We start from the raw sequence: 15,560 nt of genomic DNA on the forward strand, positions 1-15,560 counted from the left end.
GCATGTTTGCAGCAAGGTCCCTGGAGGAAGAACAGTGTTTCTGAGGCTCACGGCTGCTCTGGGACAGGGCAGGCCAGGCTGGAGAGTTTTCAGTTTGTGTTTTGGTCTGTGCATCGAGCTTGCTGTGTCTGGGGTCAGCTCTTAGCATCACAGGTCCTGGCAATTAACAGCCAGGGGAACCCCCAGGGCACCACAGATTTCGTTCCCAAAGCTGTGTTTGGCTTCCAGTCAAGCAAAAACATTTGGCAAATTAGGATGTCAGAAAATTAGGAAGAAAAACCACTTCACAGTGTCAGGAGACCTGGGGGAGCGTTTTAAAGGGTTTCTCTTGCTGCTTTGTGTCCTTGGAGGTGTCCGCCAGCAACTGAGCCCTGCTGCGGTTGGTGTAGTGGGCACCAGCACAGCTGCTGAGAGTTTCTGCCAAAAGCATCATCTCACCCAAATATTTTCTGGGCTGGAATGACAGTAACCACACAGCATGGGCCTGACGAGCTGAGGCCGCGCCAGCCTCACCCTGCTGCATGCAGTGTGCTGGGAGGAGAGTGAGGGGACGGCAGCAGGTACTGTGGCAGCTCAGCACAGCCCAAGGACAGCATGGTGGCTCCCCTGGAGGAACTGAGGCCATGACACCATGCAGATCCCAGTTAGGAGTAGGCAATTATCACTCTGTTTTAAGGCTGTAAGAGATGGGGAGTGAGGGGGAACAGACTGCAGTCCCGCTATGTTAGGTAATGGCAAGTGTTTGCAGTGCAAGGACACAGAAACGCTTCTGCAGAAGACAGCCTGGATCCAGCATGGTAACCCCTGATCCAGAGCTACTGTTCCTGACATGATCTGTTTCCTGCAGAGCCGTTTTCAAGTGTCCACTGTGTTTGCTAGTGCCAGAGCTGGGTGGGAGTGTGTTAGCACGGGTGCTGCTCTGGCTCCAAGCCAACTCTGTACCACACTGCTCACATCGGCCACCAGTGTGGGACATGCTCCATGTCCTCTGCACAGAACTGCACAGGTGTCTTGGGGCGCAATCCCCACTGTTTTGAGATGGAATTACACAGGTACTTGCTTCAGCTCTTGTGAAAAAGCAGCTGAGCTTCTTCAAGCCTAAAAAGCAAACTATAAAGATGTTTACTATGTCCTGGCTATGGATAGAACCACCTCTGTGTCTTTACATCCACAGCATGGTTAATCTACAAACTGTCCTCAAACAAGGGAGAGTTGGAGTTTCAGAGGGGACTTTGTATTTGCGATAGTGCTGCAAAACATGACCCTGTGCCATAGCCAGAAACATTCTGTAACATTTACCTTTAGCTTTCAATTGCAGTTCTGTTCTGGTTTCAACCAAAATTGAGGTGCTTCTGTTCTGGATCTCAGTAACTAAATGCAGGACTTCTAGCTGTAGTTCCACTTTTCCATTACTAAATTTTTCACTCCTCTGTACCCTGTCTCCCAGAAAGAAGAAAGGAAGCGTCTCTGGAAGTATCTGATTTCTCTGAAGAAGCCTCATAGGACGTAGGGAATGACTTGTTTGTGCCAAGGGCTCCAAGAAGAGGTGCCATTTTTTCTCAAGACCACTGCAATTAGCCCGTCCAGTGCATGCACGCTCTAGCTCCATGGGTCCTGCGACCTGCTGCAAACACAGGCCATTCCTCCGGTTCTGGGGTGAAGGACGGGGAGAGTCATATATGTCATCTACCTTGACTTTAGCAAGGCTTTTGACACTGTCTCCCATAACATCCCCATTAGGAAGCTGAGGAAGTATGGGCTAGATGAGGTGACAGCGAGGTGGATTGAGAGTTGGCTGTGTGACAGAACTCAGAGGGCTGTGATCAGCGGCACAGAGTCTAGTTGGAGGCCTGTAACCAGTGGTGTCCCCCAGGGGTCAATACTTGGTCCAATTTTGTTCAATATATTCATTAATGACCTGGGTGAGGGGACAGAGTGTATCCTCAGCAAGTTTGCTGATGATACCAAACTGGGTGGGGTGGCTGACACCCCAGAGGGCCGTGCTGCTATCCAGCGTGACCTGGACAGGCTGGAGAGCTGGGCAGAGAAGAACCTAATGAAGTTCAACAAAAGCAAGTGCAAGGTCCTGCACCTGGGGAGGAAGAATGTAAAGCACCAGTACAGGTTAGGGGTGGACCTGCTGGGAAGTAGTTCTGAGGAGAAGGATCTGGGGGTCCTAGTAGACAGTAAATTATCCATGAACCAGCAATGCGCCCTTGTTGCCAAAAAGGCCAATGGAATCCTGGGCTGCATAGGGAAGAGTGTGGCCAGTAGGTCGAAGGAGGTCATTCTTCCCCTCTACTCTGCACTGGTGAGGCCACAACTGGAATACTGTGTCCAGTTTTGGGCTCCTCAGTTCAAGAGGGACAGGGAACTGCTGGAGCAAGCCCAGCGAAGGGCAACTAAGATGATTGAGGGATTGGAGCATCTCCCTTATGAGGAAAGGCTGAGAGAGCTGGGACTCTTTAGCCTGGAGATGAGAAGGCTGAGAGGAGACCTTATTATGGCGTACAAGTATCTAAAGGGTGGGTTGAAGGAGGATGGAGCCAGGCTCTTTTCAATGGTTCCCAGTGACAGGACAAGGGGTAATGGGCACAAGTTAGAACACAGGAAGTTGCGTTCAAATACACGGAAAAACTTCTTTACGGTTCAGGTGACAGAGCATTGGAACAGGCTGCCCAGGGAGGCTGTGGAGTCCCCTTCTCTGGAGATTTTCAAGACCCGCCTGGATGCAGTCCTGAGTAATGTGCTCTGGGCAATCCTGCTTTGGCAGGGGAGTTGGACTAGATGATGTCTAGAGGTCCCCTCCAGCTCTGAAACTGTGATTCCGTGATTCCGTGAAACCTGGCCGCTTTTCAGCCAGATGGCTAACGGCTGGGACAGGGGACGGTGGTGCTAACCCTGCATCAAAGGCTTAATGAATTCCAACATCATGTGCTCCACGTGACAGCGCTAATGCTCCCCTTCAGCAGCTCATTTGGGATTCTGTTAAAAACACATTTGTCTGACAAGTTCCCAGAGCTCATTACTGCTCTTTTGACCCTGCTATCCTCTCATGGTTCTGCTGCAGCAAGAGCGAGGGGCCAGGGCTGAGTCTCCCCTGGGATGAGGGCTCCATGGGCCCCACAGCTGTCCCCGGGCATTAGCCTGGCAGTGGGCAGCAGAGCACGGGGAGCAACGCCACCAAGACTGCCCTGCTGAGAGACAGAGGACACGGGAGTTCTGGATCTGGGGTGGGTTTTCCTCGCTCGTTTTGCTGGGGTTTGCTAACTTCAGTTTTTCTCTGACTGTTTTTTATCCTCTGATGAAGATGCAGTTTTGAGAAAGAGGCCAGCCTGCAGTTTAATAATAAATGGCCTAAGTTTCTCTGCAGTGTGTGCAGATGACTTTGCAGTTGTCCAGGTTTTGCACTTAACACCTGGTGCATTCTGCCTGCACTGGCCAAACTCGCTGTGATGTGTTTTGCAGGTCCTGTCTACTTCCTCTTCTCATATATATATGCATATATGTATCTATGTAAAACAGTAATGTAGCTCTGTGTTCTTTCTAAGTTTCAGTGATTAACATCTTTGTTCAATTTTATCTTCTCACTGTGTTCACGATGGTTTGTTATACTGTGTGCAAGAGTAATTAGCACTTGAATGAGTCCCTCCCTGCCTCTCCCAATCCAAAACAGTCCGGTTGCTCTTCCTTCATCCCGTTTGCGCAAACTGTATCCCTTTCTGTAGGGACTGCTGCCAAAGGAGATGGTTCATCTAGTTGGACTTGAGTAGGAGAGGAGAACCTACTCTTTGCAGAGGGCTTTTCTTCAGCAGCTGGGGGCTGTCTTTAAGTTTAAATTTGTAGCATGAGCTTTGGCTTGGCAAGGTCCTAACTCTGCTGTCCTGGTAGGAGCTAAAAGGTCTGGAACTTCTTGGAAGAGGCAGTATCAGTCCAGGTCAAATGCAAAATGTCTCCATTGCTCTCAAGTGTTGGATGTATGTAACGTCCATCAGCACCAACAGCTGGATATAGCACCGAGGAGCTCTTCTGCAGGAAGAGTTAGATAAATTAGGGCATTAAGTCTCAGCTCTGTGATTGCCTGACTTAATGACACTTAATTTGTTATTGCTAAGTGTTTTCCTAACTCTTTTCCCCTCTAAGAAAATAGAATATGATGCGTCAGACAAATAAAATGCTGGAAGACTGATTGTGGGAGGAGGGAATTACCAGCATCTGATGGAACTAAAACTGTACTCTCTGCATTCCTGCTGTAATTATACCTGCTAATGAAGAGTCTCTGTGTAACAAGAAAGGCTATTTAAATTGCCACCAGGAAAGGACTTGTCAATTCATAGAGCATTAAGCCCATAAGAGACCACAGGATCACCTTTCCAGACCTCTCAAATGGCCCAGGGCAAGGCTTTCATGCAGTCCTCACCACATCATGCAAGGCCTCCTCCCCGAGCTCAGGAGGACCCAGGGTGCACGTTGACTTTGCTGCTGACTGGTGGCTCTTGCCAGCTCATTTTTCTGTCTTCTCAGACTTCCCACTTGAGGTTTCGGTGGTGTGGCAGCCTATGCCGAGTGCCCTGGGCCACCTCCCCATGCAAGGACAGTCTCCTGCTGTGATGGCTCTGAGCTATCCTGGCATCCCTTGAGCAGCAGTGGGACCTGGTTGCTCCTATCTGCATTGTGCAGAGCATCTGTCCTACTTCTGCTCCTCTGGGCAGCTCTGTTTCTACCAGCTGCGGCTGCCTGCTGATGCCACCCGTGTACCTCTCTCCTGGGAGCACATTGCTACGGCACCTGCACAGACTTGCAGTCTTGCCTTTTTGGGCTTTTCCAATTGCCGAGCAGGTCAGGGCAGATGGACACTGGTGGTGTTGCGGGGCTGTGGGTTTTCTCATGCTGCCCTTGAGTCCCTCCATCTTGCGTTTCCTGCCTGGGGCAGCAGCGTTGGTTATGCTTACCACAGTACATTGCAGCATGCTCTGAGCCCCAGACCACACCACATCCACAGGAGCTCCCGTTGTCCTTGCCTGCATGGAGGTGCAGTTCCTCTAGCAGTGACAAAGCACCCCAGAGGAGACCAGTGCATTTTGTTACCGTCTGAAGCAAGGGATTCCTGGTCTGGAGCACATCGGCAGCAAAATTGATGCTAAAAAAAGCCATGAGAGGTTATGAAGGGTTTCAGGTGAGAAAGTACTGAGAAAATACAGCAGAGAGAACCACATGGGGTCAGGTCCCCAGCTGCTATATGAGCATTGTGGGAGCACTCTTACTGCATTTCGCTGGCAGCATCAGCTTCCTCAGGCATCACATGTGCCAGGAGCCAACATGACTGAAGAGGAGATCCAGGCACAACTGTGTCAGAGACCTGCAAGGGCCACCTTGGTCGGTAACACTGGTGTAGTGAGTTCATGAGGCTGTAGGAGGATTTGCTAGAGAGTCCTCTGATTCTGCAGGGGGCAGAAATACTGCCTGGTCTCTAACACCACAGTTGGGTGTAGGTAGGTGTCCCCAAACTGAGCTGTGTGGCCCTGGGACACCCCAAAGCCCTTTGTGCTCAGGGAGTGCTTCCTGCAGCTCGGGGTCAGTGCTGGCGAATAACATACCTTCTGCCTTGCGCTGCTGCCAGCCGAAAGGCACAGATTAGTGTAGCAAAGGAACCCGGTGCATGTGATATCCAGGTCCTGCCAAGAAACCTGGGAAACAAAATTATTTTGCCAGAGCACCTTGGTCAGGCCGTGCTTCCCACTAAATGCAGAGCTTGTAAGCCCAGGAAAATCAGGAGGAAGGCAGGCAGGGAGGGGCAGAACCAGCCTGGGAAAAACAGCAATTTAGTAATAGATGCCGTGGTGAATTGAGATGCCTCGCCTCCTCTTCCCGGTGTCTTCCCAGGAGTCATCAGTGCCATCGCCGTCGCATGGCTGTGAGTAGGAGTGACACAAGGCATAGCTGGCTCATAGGCATCCCTGCTGCCTTGCACCCTGTGTCCCGCTCCAGCTGTCATCCAAATTCTGGGTGGCTGGCCACTCCGCACTGGTTTGGGAAGGAGCTATTGAGAGGTTGTGCAAGGGCCTCCCCAGGAGCCACTGTCTTTGCTAGCAGCAGCACATTTCTATAGGCTTTCCCCCCCACCTCTTCGCCGTCTCAGCTCGTACTGTGCTGCTGATCACGTCCACCCCAACACCCCGCTGGCATAGTTATCTGTGGGTTTTATCGCCCAACAATGCGTGCAATGTTATTGTGCGGAAAAGAAAACAAAGCCTAATCCATTTTAAATTAAAACAGTGCCCCAGTGTCATGCAACTGGTGCAGACATGGTCTATGTAGTGCAGTCCCACCGGCTCCACAGGGGCTTCACCCCAGTGGTGCTGGGCTGCCCATTCTGCTCCCAGCAGATTATCAGCCGCAGCCTTCAGGCTCGGGGGGCTGGTTTGTGCTGGCCCCTCTGGTCCAAAGCTTCTGGCGTCTCCTGTCTCCTAAAGAGCTGCATCACTTGGATGGGAGCTGAAGCGTTGCCACGTGCCAGAAGTTAGCAGCAAACTGAAAGCAGAGAAGACAGAAACATCTGGGATCTTTCCATGGTGGTATAAGGCTGCCATAGAGCCTTGGCCAGGTCTGGCCTGGGGTTTACGAAGCCTCGAACAGCCTGAAGGGGAGGTGAGCAAGGGGACGCTGTTTGCAAAGCACTGGTTCTTTCAGCCCAAAAGACCATTTTTTGGCTCTGCTGCTAGTGTTCTAATAAATTAGTTTCAAGCCTTTGTCACCCAGCAGTATCACAGGGCCCACTCAGGAGGCAGGGCTGGCCCTGCGAGTGCTGCCTAGCAGAAGCGCTTTCCCAGCCCTTCTCCAGGGTGATTTTATCTCCAGCTGATGTGTTGCATGGACACTGGCCACAGATGTTGTGCAGGGCAGATGCGAGGTGACCACACTGCCTTCCATGGTGGGAAGCAATGCTTCGTGGTTGTGATGAGCAGGCTCACCTCCCCCTTCTCTTTACCCCTGAATCTGGCAAGATGAATAAAGTTCCGTAACACTGGGAAGGGGGACAGTGTGTCCCACAGCAGCTCTGCTGCACTGGGCAGAGCCATTTGGCTTGTTCGATCTGTAGCTCTTTTAGGTTTCCACTATTGTGCAGCAGCCATGGGTGTGGGCTTCCCCCAGTAACACATTGCGTTGCAGCCAGTCTTGCCAGTGGGAGCTCCGGCTGCAAATCCCTTCTGAGATGCCTGCCTGTCTGCTCTCCTGCTGCTTGCCACTGCATGCAGGAATGACTGGCCCCCAGGCACGGACTGCGAAAGATCAAGGCTAGCATGTGCTGATGGGACTTCAGACCTGTTAGCTTTTTATAAGCCCGATTCGGGCAATTAAGCCACGTAGCCATGAGTAAAAATCTCTTTTTTTGTGTGTGCCGTGTCCCTCTGCATCCCACCAGTGCCCTGCTGTGAAAGATGCAGCCTCCCCCCTGCGGCTGCGGGTCAGCAGCTGGCACTAAGGCTTGGGGAGGGTGGGTGCTCCCGGTGCGGGGGGAGCACTGTGCTGTGCTGGGATGCCCTACCATGATGCCGCAGGGAAGCCTGTTTGGCATATGGCAGAGCCTCATGATCTCTGTGCGGCTTTCTGACTGCGCTCTTGGCTCTCCTCTCCTATGTCACAACCCTGCAAGCGTCACTTGTGAATCCGACTTCCTTTTCTTCAGCCTAGTTTGCCAGCTCATCTCTGAAGAGGATGATGATTAAGAACAGAGATGAAAGAGTGTACTGGGTCTCCCCTGCCGTACCCTGGCCTGCTACGTTAAAATACCTCCTGTTTTCTGTCTGCTGGCTTCCACACAAGCAGCAGCAGAGATGCTCAGAGCACCTGAGCTCCAGAGCTCAGCTTCTGGAGATGTTTGACAGCTGAACAGTTCCCTCCCCTTGTGAAACAGCCTGCTGGGCTGACTGTCAGGAGTTCTGCAGAGGCTGGTTCTGGGTGGGGGTAATGTCTGTTTTGGAGGTTAATACAAGGGCCCTCTGGTAAAATCCCAGCTGTGCTCAAAGGCCCGTAAAGCAAGGATTTACTGTGAGGCCTGAGTGGCCTGGGTTTCTTTGAAAGCATGGCCCGTGAAAGCCAAGCATGCGGGCAGGGAGTAGGGCAAGCTTAAGAAATGATGGAGTTTTTCCTGGAAATCCATGTGCTGAAAAAGGTTCTGGAGTCCTATAAGCAGAATGGTATGAATTCCTACCAGGATGCTGTGCCAGGAGGAGCTAATGCTTTCCCAGCCAAGGCTCTTGGACCAGTAAGTGGGAACAGGGAATTCCATGAGCAGTTTTGGTGAGGCTGTGACTGACGTAAAGGGTCCTGTTCTGGTGTCCACAGTTTTGAAATAACTTTGATGGAAAATTGGAGAGGCCACAGGAAAAAATTACAGACTGCTCTAAGGCTGGGAAAATGCCCTCTAGAGAGGAATCTAAAGGGCTCCATTTGATTAGTTTGTCAAGGCGGCTATTGAGAGGATTTTTTGCGTAGCTCTCTACAGCTCCCTGAAAGGAAGGTGTAGCAAGGGGGGGTCAGTCTCTCCTCCCAAGGAACAGGCAATAGGACAAGAGGAAATGGTCTCAAGTTGCACCAGGGGAGGTTTAGGATGGATATTAGGAGAAATTTCTTCTCCAAGAGGGTTGTCCAGCACTGGAACAGGCTGCCCAGGAACATGGTGGACTCACCATCCCTGGAGGTATTTAAGAGACGGGCAGACGTGGTGCTGAGGGACACAGGTTAGTGGTGGGCTTGGCAGTGCTGGGTTAACAGTTGGGCTCGATGATCTTGCGGTCCCTTCCAACCTAGACGGTTCTGTGATTCTGTGATATGGGAAAATACACAGGGACAGTTCAGAATCCTGGACTAGCGCACGGCAGAACCAGAACCAGTGGCACAGGGTTACGGTCAGACTAGTGAAAAATGTATACAAAGCCTGTCTTTTCAGCATCAACTGGAGGGGACTCCTAAGGGAAATCCCAAGTCCCCCTAAGTTTTTGGAGCTCCATCGTTTGAAGTTTCTGATCAAACCACGTGATTCCCAGAAGGGAAGACTGAAATCACGTACAAGCTACTGGGCTCAGTGCCAGGTCTGACTGGGTAAGGTGATGCACCGCCAGGAAGAATGGTCTAGGGAGTCTTCTCGCAGCTCTAAGTCTATAACCACAAACTCCCCTGCTTGCTCTGCCATGGGGGTATCCTATCCCCCACCCCAGGCACTTTCTATTTTGTTTTAACTGCTTTAGGTCAATAAGACGCTGTGTTATTCAGAGTGGTTATTTTTAACTTGCTGTCCCATTAATTCCCCTTCCTTTAGATCTGGCTTGTGGTCTTATGGCCCCAACAAAGGCTTCGTTAGTCCGTTTCCCTTTTTGGAGAAGCTCTTAAGGAAGAAATAGCCACCATGCAGTCACTCCTGGTGCCAGTGATCTGTCTGAGTAGTTCTAACCAGCATCAAATACCTTCTCAGTAGTGAAACACGTTTGGTTTCTGGGGTATGGAGTTTGCAGTTCTGGGGAAATGCGTACCAGGAAGCATTTCACAACTTTCTGTAAATTACAGACAAGATCCTCAGCTCTGCTCATTTCTTATTCATTGAGATGTTGTTTCTCTTTCCTTAGTGCCAGTTCACACTGCGGCAACAGACAGGGGAGTAGCTTGGTAGTTTCCTGTGACTACAATGCGGCTCAGGGTTTGCTAGTGGCTTCTAACTGCAGCCACTTGCACCAGCCACTGCTTGCTCGATTTAAATGCCCAGGGAGCTAGCTTGAGTTGATGGTCATTAACATTGTTTCTTAGATGTGGGGAGATCGTTGTGTACAAGCTGGTTACAGAAAATAACCTTGTATTGAGTGATAAAATTTTAATTACACAAAGCAGGTGGTTAGAAATGTTTACAGTCATGATTCTTAATTCCAAGGACAGCAGTTAGAGAAATAAATTACAGAAACTAGTTAATGAAGTCACCTGGATTGAGAAGCACGAGGACTTGGCATGGAGTAAAGAGCGGCATGGAATTTTTTGTTAACTCAGTACAAAAGCTGTCTGAAGCTTGTGTCCTGAATAATGTGTAAATATTTTAGGAGGCAACTCCAGCCCTTAGTAGTTGTGTAACTACAGTGAATGATACTGAGAATGAACAAAGAATCTGCTAGCAGCAGTAAAAGTGGTCAATCAGCAAAGGATGCTGTGGGTTGGAGGTGACGATGCGCATGCAAAACCTGAGAATTGTTCCCAGTTGAGACCCTGCAGAGGAAACTCAAATACTCCACAAAAGGGCCTTCACTGATATTTGAATGAGATTGGGGGAACAACGGAGGGGAGACGGCCCCTATGTAAAGATTAAAAATTAAACATTAGCTGTGTCTCCACAACTGAACAAGGGTGTGCCCCCATGTTGCCAGACACAAGAACAGAAGCAGAGGACCCAACAAAAAGCAAGTATAAGGACAAGCCACCCCATCCAGAGTAAAGCTCGGAGATTAAGGTATTCAAATAGCTCGGAGTTCACAACCTGAGAGCTGAAAGAAGCAATGATCATCTTGCAGGTCTGGTGTCCAGCTGGAGGTGGTGCCATATGAGAGAATAATAATATGAGAGAATAACTTTCAGTGGAGAAAAGGGATCTGGGTATCTTCAGAAGAAGGAAAGTTATAGAATAAGCAGAAAGAAGGATAAAACACAATACATATTTGTTAAAATGATTTTGTACCAAACTAATCTAGTATCTCTCTGGACAAAGGAAGTGTTCTGGGTTACTTTACCAGGATTTCTGTAAGTTATTTGAAGTAATTTCATGTGTGAATATTAATTAAAGTGAAGATGATAAGGACTGTAAAGATTCAAACAAACAGGGAAAAATAATAGGTCACCTCAAAAAAAGAGGCACTATGCAGTAAAACAGATATTGCTGAAACCCACTGAAGTGGCTTTTAGGACAATTTCATAAATACTGTCATTAGGGACCTTCACAAAGTGCATGAATGGGCCAGTGACATGAGGCTGGGAAACGCTGCCGTTGCAGTTGAAAATCAAGCTATTGCAGCAGAGTTGTGAAGACTGCCTGTAGCAGCACGAAACCTCATATTCCTGAGTGCTGATGAGCTGCTAACGAGAACTCCTGGTATAAACTGCTGTAGGAAGATGAAAAAGAAGAGCAGGCAAACCGCCTGATTGGATGCTTACTGTGAACAGTTTTACACGTTGCAGGAGAAGTATTTTCCATATAGGATAAATATGTAATTCAGCATGTGTACGCTCAGAAAAGATTAATTAAAACTTGAAGAAGTACAGAGGGTTAATGCGATCGGGAGAAGAAGGAGCATTTATTTTCTGATAAGCTAAGCTCTTTTGGGCTTCTGTCTAACCTTTCAAAATACAGTTTGAGAAGGGATAGAGTTGCTGCCTATAAATACATCAGGAAATAAATGCGACCAAAAAGGCAGCCTTCACATAGGAACAAATAAATACACTTTAATGGAAAAATCAAAGCAGATTCGTAACACTGAGGTTTTATAATAAGCCCAAGGAAGTACAGGGCAGGAGGAGGATCACTGCTTTCCACATACAGCTTGATCAAGTCATGAGGGAGGCCACGCGAGGGAGGCTTTTTAACAAAGGGGGATCAGACTCGGTGCCCAGGCAAGTGCTGTCAGTCCTAATTTGCACATAGCTATAGGTAAAATCTTGCTCTGTTTGCTGTAATTAAAAAGATTGACTTATTCACTGCTTGAGAGAGATCGTGGCACAGCTCAGTGCTCTTGGAAGTGTTTGCCAGCTCTGAGTCTCCACATTTTTATCCTGCTGGGACAACGCTGTAGCTGGCGTTTGCCAGCAGCTGCTGGGGAGGTTGCTTGCCTACCTGGAACAGACTGACACAGGGATCCAGAGGCGCCTATGTAGACCTTGCCTGAAGTCAGACTTTCTAGTTTCCAGAAGTTTTGATATTTCAAAACTCAGATCTGGAAGCAAATCTTGTGAAGTTAAAATAAAATTCAGTTTCTTACTACTCAAGATTTTTTGTTGGTGGTGGTTTTCCCCAATAGGTAAAAATGGATAAATATTATACATTATAATTGTATATAGAAACACAAAAACATGTATTTTAAAACCAACCCTACTAGAGCTGCTAGAACACATAGCTCCAGAGCAGCTGCCATGCCACAGGGGTGGCCCTGGTCCAGGAGCTCCCAGGCCAACTGGCTCCTCTGGCTACCTGCTTCCTACAGTTTGGTTACAGAGAAGAGCAGACCAGGATCTGGCCAGACCAGGCCTAGAGTCCCATAACACAGGTGTTGGGGTCACTATGAAATTAGGAACTATTGTCCTAGAAAATCAAGGGACAGCAACAAGCTAATTAACACTCTCACCTCAAAATATGCCTTGCCATCCTACCCTTGGGCACTGCAAGTTGGTTATTTGGCGGAGATGAGCTATGCACTGTGGTGGTGGAGGGCTTGGGCGGCCAATAGTCCCAGCACAACGAACGTACAGCTATAGAGATGAAAACAAAAACACTCGGTAGGAGACATTTTATGCAATTTTCAATTGCAAAGTGGAGCCTAATATTGCCTTGAAGGAAAGATTATTATTTAGGCAATTCTAACCAAATCTCGGCAGCAAAATACAAACTGTGGGTGATGGTGTCTGGGATTCACCTCGATGAATGGCATAGATCAGCCTGGTTTCACTTGGAAGTCATCCAGGGAACTTCTAAGTTGTGAATAGGCACAACAACAGCACTGACAAACCAGTGCCCGCTGCTGTTACATTAAAAGTAACAGACAATAAGCCTGCAAAAGAGCTCAGGAATTCTTTGGTATATCCTGTGGGAAAGGATTACTCCTACAAACTTGAATCTGGCCCAGAGTCCACAAGTTCTTCTGTATGTCCAAGCCTTTCCTTAGAGTGAGTTAATTTTCCTGGGAATTATATCTTTTTCTTGAGAATAAACCCTTTCACAAGCACTTGGAGGTCTCCCCTCCCCACAGCACGGGCGCTAAAACAAGACCAGCCAGTGTTTCCAGAAGTACATCCACTCTAGCTCAGCCCAGTGCATCTTGTGCTGCCGAGGATCGGAGAAGCTCCCCGGTACATCAGTGCTTTGTGCCTCAGGCTGGATCTGTGCTGAGCTGAGCAGGGGTTTGATGCTGTGCATTTCAAGATGCGTCATAGCAAAGAAGAGCACAGAGCTGGGCTGCTTACGGGGGCCTGAATCCAGCTGACCAGATCTCCTCTGACAGCAGCCTACCAGAGAAGCCCAGGGGACACCTTTTGGTGAGGATATTACATTGCTGTGACCCTCGTAAAGGAGGACAAACGACTGTGCTCTTCCACCTGGCCTGCGAGGCTCGTGGGATGGGGCTGTGATCCACAACCCCAGAAGACACATCCAAAGTACGCTGATGGTGGAGTCACCTTTCATTCTAACAGTCCTCAGCTGCCAAGTATCATGTCTACAAAAAAGCTGACAAAGTATAAGAGATCATAGGTAGAAAGAAGACACGTGTGCTTACAGCTTCTGTGATATGATACATGCAGCCTTGAAGAGTAATGAAGAGGAAGGACAATGAAACCTAAGAAAGACAAGGCAGCAAAGGTGACGGCTCCACAATTACTCCATTTGTGCCGAGTCAAAGCAGGGAACACAGGGTAACCTCTCTGGGGAAGCAAACAGAAGGGACATGCCCTGGTGTGAGGTGGGAACAGTGTGGGGCTTGTCCTGGAAAAGGGATAGACTGACCCCGTCCTTTCTCTGCCATATCCAGCTGCCTTCTTCCTCTTCATTCAAGATAAAGACCATTAATAAGGAAAACCACAAGAACACAAGAAGGAAAGAACGTTGGAATTGGGTTTTATAGTTTGTTTTTCTCCCACGGTCCTGTTTCCTTGAGCCTTGATAAATGAATGTCTTCTTATCTGATGGTTCGGTTTATCTGGTGTTGGAAGGAACAAGGTGAATCATGAGAAAGTCTGCATTTCGGGAGTGCAGTGATCCTACCAGCAGGTCACCACCAGAGACAGGGCTCTCCAGAGAATCCAGGAGCGAGGGAACATCTGGCACAGCACAGGGCAGGAGCCCACCGTGTCAGGTCGCAATGGGTCAGCACAGTGGTTTGTGTTCCCAGCTGACAGCTTTTTGGGCGTCGTTCCTTCTGCTCAGCACAAAATCCAGACCCAGACCCAGCAGGATCTCCTGTACTGCTTGACAGGTCTTGATCCCTCTTGCAGTCATGGCAAGTCTGTGGATGCGGATGTGTCCATACGGGCTACGCTGAGCACATACATAAAGGAAGGTTGCTGGGATGACCAGTGATGTGGGCTGAGAAACAACTGGGCAAACTGGTTTATCAGAGGTGTGGGGCCCATGGGGCACGGCGCAGAGCTGGGACTCGGGCAGTGCCGTGGAGTCCATTAACTTGTTCGATATCTTCTTGCGTATGCACAAATTGCACTTTTGGGGAAAGGAGTTCCCCCATTCCCTTCTGCAATGCATGACAAAATATTTTGCTGGTTGGGCTCAAACTTCCTGCTTGATGATTTCAGTTGATTGTGCCCTAAATCCTCTATCCTGAGAGACTAAGTGCTGGTTCCCTGCTCCCCAGTCCCGTACAAGCCGGGATGCTATAGGCACAGACTTCACTTCACCGGGCTGGGCAGCCATGCCTGCTTTGCTCCATCCTTGCACGGAAACCACCCCTGCCCTGAACAGCCCTGGGGCCCCGTCCCTGATGTTTCTGATTCTAACCCTTTTGTGATGGGAGAAACAAAACCATGGGCAATAACTGACAGGAGGTTTCACCCAAGATTTATACAACAGCAGGATGGGTTTTTTTTGTTTTGTTCTTTGTTTCTCGATAATCCCTGATGTTCACTTCACTTTTTTCTTGGCAAGCAGTGAGCTGATACCACCATGACTCTCTGATCTCTTCTATAAGTTGCATTAGTTAATTTAAGTCCACCCTCGTGCTGTGCATCCTTGATTGCACCACCTGTGCATCACTTTTTCTACCAACACGGGCTGTAATCTGCTGTTGGTGTCCCTGGTCACTCAGCAACATTATTGCCCCCTAGAACTCTTCAAGGCAGCTTCACTCCTTTACTGCCCTAAATTAGTGCCACAGCTAATTCTGCCCTATCGCTGCTCATGTGCTTTTTAGACATTTTATGAAGATGCTGAAAACCACAAGTGCTGAAAAGCACAAGCCCTAGTGCAGCTCCTGAGGAAGGAATCTCTGGTATCTCCCTCCCCCTTGAAAACCGACCTGTCATTCTACCTTCCATTGCCTGTCTGCTTAACCATGGAGACCAGTGTCTTATGAAGATGGACTAAGGCCATTTGGTGCAGGACCTTGTTCAAAGCTTTTAGGGATCCAGGTACACTATGTGCATACACTGAGCTGCACCCACACGGTTCCTAGCACCTCTGAGGAGCAGCAGAAAGGCAGGACTTTTGCCCAGAGTGGAGCAGTGTCATCTTCTAGCCTCGATAGAAAGAAATGCTTTTCTTAACTGTACATCACTAAGAAGAGGGGACACCCACTGCTGAGAGGTCCATC

This window comes from Vanellus vanellus (genome assembly GCF_965231255.1).
Source record: "Vanellus vanellus genome assembly, chromosome: Z".
Lineage (NCBI taxonomy): Eukaryota > Metazoa > Chordata > Aves > Charadriiformes > Charadriidae > Vanellus > Vanellus vanellus.